This window comes from Oryctolagus cuniculus, chromosome 11 (genome assembly GCF_051225735.1).
Source record: "Oryctolagus cuniculus isolate XC-2025 breed Fujian yellow rabbit chromosome 11, ASM5122573v1, whole genome shotgun sequence".
NCBI classification, from domain to species: domain Eukaryota; kingdom Metazoa; phylum Chordata; class Mammalia; order Lagomorpha; family Leporidae; genus Oryctolagus; species Oryctolagus cuniculus.
In genome coordinates, this window is record NC_142877.1 from 78,292,130 (window position 1) to 78,301,169 (window position 9,040).

The window sequence follows — 9,040 nt, forward strand, 5'->3', positions numbered from 1 at the left end:
TTCTCCAAGTGGGACACACTGGGTTCTCTGCTTAGGGTTTCACAAGATTGGAGTCAACTTGTTGGTCAGGCTGGGGTGTTATCAGGAAGCTTTAAAAATCGTGTGCTTCCAAATCCGTTCTAGCTATTGGCTAAATTCAAGTCCTTGCCCTTTGCTGACCTGAGGTCCCTATTCTTTCTTAACTATCAGCTGAGGTCTGCTCTCAGGTCCTAAAAGCCACCCACACTCCTTGGCTTGTGCATCGTCAAAGTCAGCAGTCGTGTGTCAGATGTCCCTGGTACTTCACATCTCTCACATCCTCATTCCTATTTTGGTCCCATTGGTCCCAACCAGAGAAAGCTTTCTGCTTTTAAGGGCTCGTGTGATTATAATGGGCCCCTGATACCCTCCTAATCTTAAAATCGACCATGCCACATCACATAATTGGAGATATTTCATCACATTCACTGGTTCTGGGGACTATGACAGGGCATCTTGGGAAGGCCAGTTCAGAAAGTCTACTTCTAGAAATTCTCTCAGGCAGGAAGATCCACAATGGGGGCCACCCATGGCATACATATGCACTGCTATGAGCTGCCAGTGGAAGTGGCTTGCTCTAGTAGGCGTTGGCAGGCATTGGGCATCGAGTGGAGTGGAGTGGCAGCTCCCAGGCTGCCCATCGCAAGGGTTCACGGTAGCAATCTGAGTGGTGCAGCAGTGTCAGGAAAATGGAAAATGCTCGATAGTGGTCTCCTGAACATCACCAAGCTATCTTTCCAAGGCCAATGGAAAAATGTGCTGCTTCCAATAACTATGGTCCCATGAAGCACGTGGTAACCCTGAGAGTCATCTTCACCTCTGGAGACGTGGATGTCTATTACACAACTGTCTGCCTTATGGCTTTCACCATCATCATGGCCCTCAACCTACCTGTCTATATATGATGAGCAGCCACCTGAAGAAGACGGAGAGTCACCTGTGAGTTAAGATATAAAGTACATTGAGGCCGGCTCTGTGGCGCAGTGGGTTAAAGCCCTGGCCTGGGGCGCTGGCATCCCATATGGGCGTCGGTTCAAGACCCTGCTGCTCCTCTTCCAATCCAGCTCTCTGCTATGGCCTGAGAAAGCAGTAGAGGATGGCCCAAGTCCTTAGGCCCCTGCACCCACATGGGAGACCCGGAAGAAGCTCCTGGCTCCTGGCTTCGGATTGGCGCAGCTCCGGCCGTTGTGGACATCTGGGAAGTAAACCAGCGGATGGAAGACACCTCTCTCTCTCTGTCTCTACCTCTCTCTGTAACTCTTTCAAATAAATAAAATAAATCTTTAAATAAAAGACATAAAGTACAGAAAAGCTGCAAAAGGCATTTGATATCATCAAACAGATCCCCATCATCACCTCAGCCGAAATGCTACAACTTGCCAAAGTCAGCCAGTTCAGAACCGTAGGATTTGCCTGCTGTACTGAAGAGCTTGCAGGAGTGTGCCGCTGCTTCTTCTCCTCATGAGCTATAGGACAATCACAGAGGAAATCATGGCAGTGGTTGGGCCACAGGATTGGGGGTAGAATGCTGCGAAGCACATTCCAAGAGACCACAGACAGCGATGAGCGCTGCACAATCCCCAACTCTTTGAAGCAACTAACCTCTCCCGTTGCCAACCTGGAAGCCTCATTGCTACATTAACAGCCCCAGCAGATTGCTATCCAAGTATCTATTCTCTCATGGTCCAAAGATCACATGGATGACCGAGAAAGTGTACAATCTGAAGTCAAAGGCAATGAGGAGACAGAACTGTCAGCTGAACATTCCAGAATCTGCATAGCCTTCTGCCGGTGTAACATCTATGACAGACACTCACATATGAACAGCCGGCACCTGCGGAGGTATCAGAGAGGGAGATGCTGCCAGCTCACCCGGAAACTCCAGAGCCAGCAGTGACATATGACAAACAAGAACTGCATTATTTATGAAAGTAGTGTCTCATATCAATTCCAAAATGCTATGCAAATCAAGAAAATCAGAGGCTGATCCTTTTAATACAGAGGTGATATACATTTTCCCCCAAGCCTTATCAGGAGACTTCTCCTGTGGGAGTGACACCTTTTTTTGTTTTTTTTTAAGATTTTTTTTTCAGGTTATTTTTTCCTTTATTTTTTTGAGTTTTTTTAATTATAAACACTTTTATTTAGTAAATATAATTTTCCAAAGTAAAGTTTATGGATTACAATGGCTTTTCCCCCCATAACTTCCCTCCCACCCACACCCCTCCCCTCTCCCGCTCCCTCTCCCATTCCATTTGCATCAAGATTCAATTATCTTTATATACAGAAGATCGATTTAGTATATATTAAGTAAAGATTCCATCAGTTTGCACCCACACAGAACATAAAGTGTAAAATACTGTTTGAATAACAGTTATAGCATTACTTCACATTGGACAACACATTAAGGACAGAGATCCCACATGAGGAGTAAGTACACAGTGACTCCTGTTGTTGATTTAACAAATTGACACTCTTGTTTATGGCGTCAGTAATCTCCCTAGGCTTTTGTCATGAGTTTCCAAGGCTATGAAAGCATTTTGAGTTTGCCGACTCCAATCTTATTTAGACAAGGTCATAGTCAAAGTGGAAGTTCTCTCCTCCCTTCAGAGAAAGGTACCTCCTCTTTTGATGGCCCATGCTTTCTACTGGGATCTCACTCACAGAGATCTTTCATTTAGTTTGTTGTTGTTGTTGTTGTTGTTGTTGTTGTTTTGCCAGAGTGTCTTGGCTTTCCATGCCTAAAATACTCTCATGGGCTCTTCAGCCATATCTGAATGTCTTAAAGGCTGATTCTGAGGCCAGAGTGCTGTTTAAGATTTATTTATTTATTTGAAAGGCAGAGTCACAGACAGAGCCAGAGAGAGAGAGAGAGAGAGAGAGTCAGAGAGAGAGGTCTTCCATCCGCTGGTTAACTCCCTAGACGGCCACAATGGCCCGAGTTGCACTGATCTGAAGCTTCCTCTGGGTTTCCCATGCAGTTGCAGGGGTCCAAGGACCTGGGCCATCTTCTACTGCTTGCCTAGGCCATAGCAGAGAGCTATATTGGAAGTGGAGCCGCTGGGACTCAAACCGGCGCTCATAAAGGGATGCTGGCATTACAGGTGGTGGCTTTACTTGCTCTGCCACAGCGCCAGCCCCAGAAGTGATACCTCTTTAAAAGGATAAACACCTCACCTTTGTATATGTGACTGGATCTTCCCAGTAGGAAAGGGTGTAAGAAACATCAGGGAGGGGCTGGGATTTAGGTACAGCCGGTTAAGCTGTTGCCTACAATGCCAGCATCCCATATGAGCTCTACACTTCTGGCCCAGCTCCCTGCTGATGTGCCTGCAAAAGCAGTGGAAAATGACCCAAGTGACTGGGTCCCTGCCACTCATGTGGGAGACCCAGATGGAGTTCCTGGCTCCTGGCTTCAGCCTGGCCAGGCCCTGGCTATTGTGGCCATTTAGGAAGTGAGCCAGTGGATGGAAGATATTCATTCTCTCTCTCTCTCTCTCTCTCTCTCTCTAACTCTGCCTTCCAAATAAATAAATCTTTAAAAAAGGAAAAAATGAGGGTGGAGGATTGATACCATTGGACATAAAATGTCCATTTGATATCAGCTTTAGAGACCATTTTCTGCCAGGTCTTATAATTGGTGAAGCATTTTTGGCAAAGATTACACTACTGTAAGATATTCTGAGTTCAAGGGCCCTGTCTAGTGCACATGGCACTGCTTTTTCCTTTTGAAAATGATAGATTCTACAACAGCAAATGCACATACTTGGGTTTTTTGCACTTTCTTCTTGGCGTTACTTTCACTGTTCCTTTACAACGGAGTCATTACTACATTAATACTAACAGGTTTTTTTTCCTGGTACATCCCCTTTGCTACCTCTGTCCTTATTTTTCCCTTGAACTTCTGCTTCAGAGGCTTTGGTATCCATCACAGGTACCAGGGCTGAGACCTGCAGGTCATTTTGCACTGTTCCAAAGCAGTTTCTAAGCTCATGGTTTTTTCATTCCTCAGGCCTGTTTTCTTATTTTTTTTTTTTGTTTGCTTCCAAGGAAGCTGCTGATATGAAAATGAAAAACGCCTTGGCCCAGAAGGGCATTTTAATACTCAAATGAAAATATATTCACTTGTCCAGTTCTGAAAACAAAAAAGAAATTCTGTTTACCATAGGACTTGAACCAAATACATTCCTGAGTTATACGAATTTATATATATTTCATACTTGGAATAAATGTTTCTAGAGTGAGGTTTGTATTTTCCCAGGTATAATGTAGCTTGAGAAATCTGTGCTACGTGGATACTCATAAATCTTAGCAGAAGGGTCTTCAAGAGGCTGTTCTTGAAGCAAGTAAGAAGCATTTATCCCCATTTGACACCTGAGCACCTAAACACAGAGTGTTCAAATGAGACTTGCTCAGGACCCCACGGCTCCTGGTGGTGGAAAGACAGCAGGATGGTCCCTGCTGGTCCTCACAGCATCTGCACGTTTAGGCAAGGCCTGTTCTTCTCTAGGATTTTTTCCCAGAGCTGTTGGAAATCCTCACAGGCATCTCTAATCGTTTTGGTACCAGACTACTGTACCTGGGCACAAACCAGCTTGTCTAACAGCAGCCCAGGGATGCAGAATTTCCTGGTTTGAGTTTTTTTCTGCTGTAAATACCCAATACGTATTGATTATTATTATAATTACTAATTACTATAGAGAAAATTGGAGTAATAACTAACACACAAGGACAAGGCAAAGAATCCAGAATCTGAGGAAGTTCTTACAGCCCCACAGTGAAACATCCAGGCAGGATGCTTTGGAAATTGGGGAGAGGGGAGTGGAGCACTGGCCATCATGTCACGATCCTTCTGAGAAATAATAAAAACAGAGGCAAATAAGAATATACTGTTGTCTAAAGAAGGAATAAGAGAAATACAAGTTAAAACTACCTTGAGTTTACCTATCAGACTAAACAAACAACAACAACAACAAAAAAAAAAAAAAAAAAAAAAAAAAAAACAGCAAAACCAACAACCCAGACACATAAACTAAAATTCCCAAAGGAGCAACACAACCCGGGCCCATGGATCTGCCTCCTGTCTATAGGGTGTGAAGGGAACCAGTGAAGGATTCTCTCTCTCCCAGCCTCCAACTGCGCTCCAAGTGCCTCTCCAGTTGCAACCTCTGGGGCCACTTCTCAGACAGCTCCAGATTCCAGGACCGGCCAACACCATTTTGTGTGGTCCTCTCCTTATTGCCAGCCAAGTATTGGCTTCGAGAACAGCCAGGATTACTCGAGCAAAATGACAGCCACTGTCTCTCTGGATTTTTGTTTCTATGCAACCACATGGCTCTAAAAGGCCAGGTCTTGTTCAAAAGCTGGTGGAGGAGAAGCGGGAGGGCACTGAGCTGTCTTGAAGATGCAAACCCAGTGCCATGGCAACCTCATGGTCTTCCAGGATGTGCAGGACTAGACTTGCAGTGAGTGGGGGAAACCCTAGGTAACCTGGCCTTGAAGAAAAACATGAACCAAGTGCTTTCAGCTCTTCACACTGTGGATGCTATGCAGAAACCCACACTGTCCCTGCAGAAACTCTGTCTCCGTGACTTCCAGGAGAGACTCAGATGAGGAAGTAAAACTCAAGTGGAAGATGTCAATGACCTGAATCACCTCTCTGGCTGCCCCAGGCTAGCAGGTACCCCAAGTATCCCTCCAAAGACTTCCTTCCTTTTTTTCTGTTTCCTCCTTTAAAAAAAAAAAGATTTTGGGGCTGGTGCTGTGGCCCAGTGGGTTAAAGCCCTGGCCTAAAGCGCCGGCATCCCATATGGGCGCCGGTTCTAGTCCCGGCTGCTCCTCTTCCGATCCAGCTCTCTGCTGTGGCCTGGGAAAGCAGTAGAAGATGGCCCAAGTCCTTGGGCCCCTGCACCCACATGGGAGACCCGGGGAAGGCTCCTGGCTCCTGGCTTCGGATCAGCACAGCTCCAGCCATTGCAGCCATCTGGGGAGTGAACCAATGGATGGAAGACTCTCTCTGCCTCTCCTCTCTCTGTGTAACTCTGACTTTCAAATAAATAAAATAAATATTTTTAAAAAGATTTATTTTATTTATTTGAAAGAGCTACAAGGAAAAGTAGAGACAGAGACAGAGACAGAGAGAAGTCTTCTTCCATCTGCTGGTTCAATCCCCAAATGGCTGCAACAGCCAGAGCTGAGCCGATCTGAAGCCAGGAGCCAGGAGCTTCTTCCAGGTCTCCCACGTGGCTGCATGGTCCAAGGACTTGGGCCATCCTCCACTGCTTTCCCAGGCCATAGCAGAGAACTGGATAGAAAGTGAAGTAGCTAGGACTCAAACCCAGTGACCATGTGGGATGCCAGTGCTGTAGGTCCAGGCTTTACCCTGCTACACCACAGGCCAGCCCCCTGTATTTCTTTCTCCCTCTCCCTCTTGCTCTCTCCCTCTTTACTTCCTCCCTCCCTGCTGCCCTCCCTCCTTTCCTTAACTCTCCTCTCTCCCTCTCAGATTTAAGGAAGCCAGAACTCCATCCTGGCCTCCCCTACAGGTATAGGGGCCCAAGTACTTGAGCCATTATCTTCTGCTTTCCCAGTGCTTTAGCAGGAAAACAGCTAAGACTCCATTTGGCAAGTCGTAGGTTAACTTGCTGCACGATAATGCCAGCCCCTACTGCATAGCTTTTCAAGTACCCTGGAGCCCTCTCCCAAGCTGTGGGTAAAAGAGATAATCTTTTTGAAGCAAAACAAACAAACAAAACAAATAAAAACACTTGACAACAGTTACTGAAGCTGCAGGTTAATAAGCAGTCTAATACTATATAGGACAAAATGCGAAATAGCCAACCCCCATGGAAGGGTATCTGGCGTTATCTTCCAAACCAAAATTATACATGCATTTGAACCACAATGCTACTTCTGAGAATCCTTCTTAAAGTTACTCTAAGGCATATGTTAAATGTATACATACATCTGTCATATATGTACACTGGAAAAATGTTTATTAAGTAAAAAAACTGCAAACAACTCAAGTGTCCAAAAATAGAGGCTTGGTTAAATGAACTATGTGTGCTACATGGGTATGAAGGAATATAACACCAAGGTAAAGCAGAATTAAGACATTATGTATTAATATGGAAAGGCCTCCAAAATACATTGTTTAGTAACAAAAAAAAGCATGGTACAAGGTAATAAGACATCTTTTCTGGGAAATAAAAGGAGAAATAAGACCATATGCATTGAGAAACACTGGGAAAAAAGCAGGAGACTAAAACGATTACTTTTTTTAGGGTATAAAGAGACAGGGTAGACGGAAGGTTGGGAGCAATATATCTTCATCTAGAAACTTCATTTTTATTTTGACCACTTAAAGCATCATAGTCATCAACAAATAAATTTTCCAAAAGCAAAAGTAAACATTTTTAGAGTTCTTTGTATATTCCACTTAGAGATTAGCACCACTCACTTCTAGGAAATAAATCTGAGACCAGAAGAGGAGGTTTTGCTGAAAGCAACCATGGTGTGCTCCATCCACCCAAACAAATAAACAAAAGATTTCTGCCATGTGACTTTGAGGACTGCTCCTTCTCAGCTAAGCGGAAAGTAATCAAGGGCCCAGGTGCTGTCTGGAGAGGAGGGTCTCATGGGAATGGACTCTACTCCCCTCTCATTCCTCTGTGTGCCCCAGGGGAGTATGACAGTGAGGCCAGTGTCTCGGAAGAGTCTTTCACAGCCAGGTTGAAGTGACCTTCCCCCATATTTTACATTTATATCTTTTATATTTGTTAGGAGATCTGTTCTGCTTTTTATGTTAATTGGAATTGCTGCTTTGGGCTCTGACACAGGCAGTTAGCACTAACAGTCAATTGCTCCTTCCTCAGCCATCTGGCAAAAGAGTTGAAACCAGCAATTTTCTGAGTCAGAATTAGACATCTGAAAACGAACAGGCACACAGGCAAACCCCTTAGAAGTGCAGACTGAAAGAAAGGGGCAGGTAGCTGCGAGGCTGTAAATCCCACTTGGAGTGACAGGATCCCAAACAGGGGAACTCAGAATGGCACTTGGGCTTCCCGACAACACCACCACGCTTCGCAGTGGAAGCACACGGGACTAAGCATGCTCTTTCTCACCCTTATCTTCCATTCTGAATGGCAGGAGCTGCTCCAGCTTTCATCCCCTCACTCTCCCTTCTAGGATGGCTATACTCAAACATCGTCACCTTTGGCACATGAGAAGCCCCTTGGATTTCAGCAAGGATTTATAGAGCCCCTTGGCTTCCAGGATTGCGTAGGAAAGGGGAACTTCCCTCTGCCTTCTGAATGCTCAATCACTGAGGCTGTTCAATAAGCGTACAAGAGACAGATGCACAAGAAAAAAAATGCACAGAAATGTATTGTGTGCGTGGGGGCATCACAGCATTGTAGTGCCAATAGCCCAGTGAGATTTAGAAGCTTAAAGACCTCTACATAGGGAAGAAGGAAATGGGGTGGGTAGGCAATGTAGAGGGAGGGTAAATGATATTTAGGAGAGATGAATGGGCCTGAATGAGAAACAAGAGCCTGGGACAGAGTTCCTCTGGGCTGTTGGTGTGACATTAACTTAGACTTCTTCCTTGCTTTATGCAAACTGTGGTCTCCTTTCCCTTGGTTTCTGTGTTTGCATTGATTCCATGAACTATGTGATTCTAGCATATTCATTTGATCTGTAAGCCACCATAGAGATTTGCCTGGTGTGATAGTTATATATTTCCATTGTGCTAGAGCTCAGAAGATAATACCCCAAATTATGGTGCTTTGTCATGCTAAACTAAAGACACAGATTCAAGGTCTAACATTCCTTTGTCCACTCCAGCTTCTCCATGTTCTTTCCATCTGGAAAGGCAGGAAAGGACTTTCCCTGAAGTTCCCTTATCTCCCTAAAGACCAGATCAGCCAAAGAGGAACACAGTCACTCTTCATCTGTTTACTGAAACTTCATCACCACCTGAAGACCAAATTCCTATCGCCAAGAAAGATTCTGAAAATCAAGC

The 9,040-nt window shown here is 44.9% G+C and overlaps 1 pseudogene; it reads left to right on the plus strand.

Annotated features, from left to right (window-relative positions):
• The first annotated feature begins 714 nt into the window (after positions 1 to 714).
• Positions 715 to 2,079, plus strand: LOC100356544 (microfibrillar-associated protein 3-like pseudogene; annotated as a pseudogene).
• Positions 2,080 to 9,040: the final 6,961 nt, after the last annotated feature.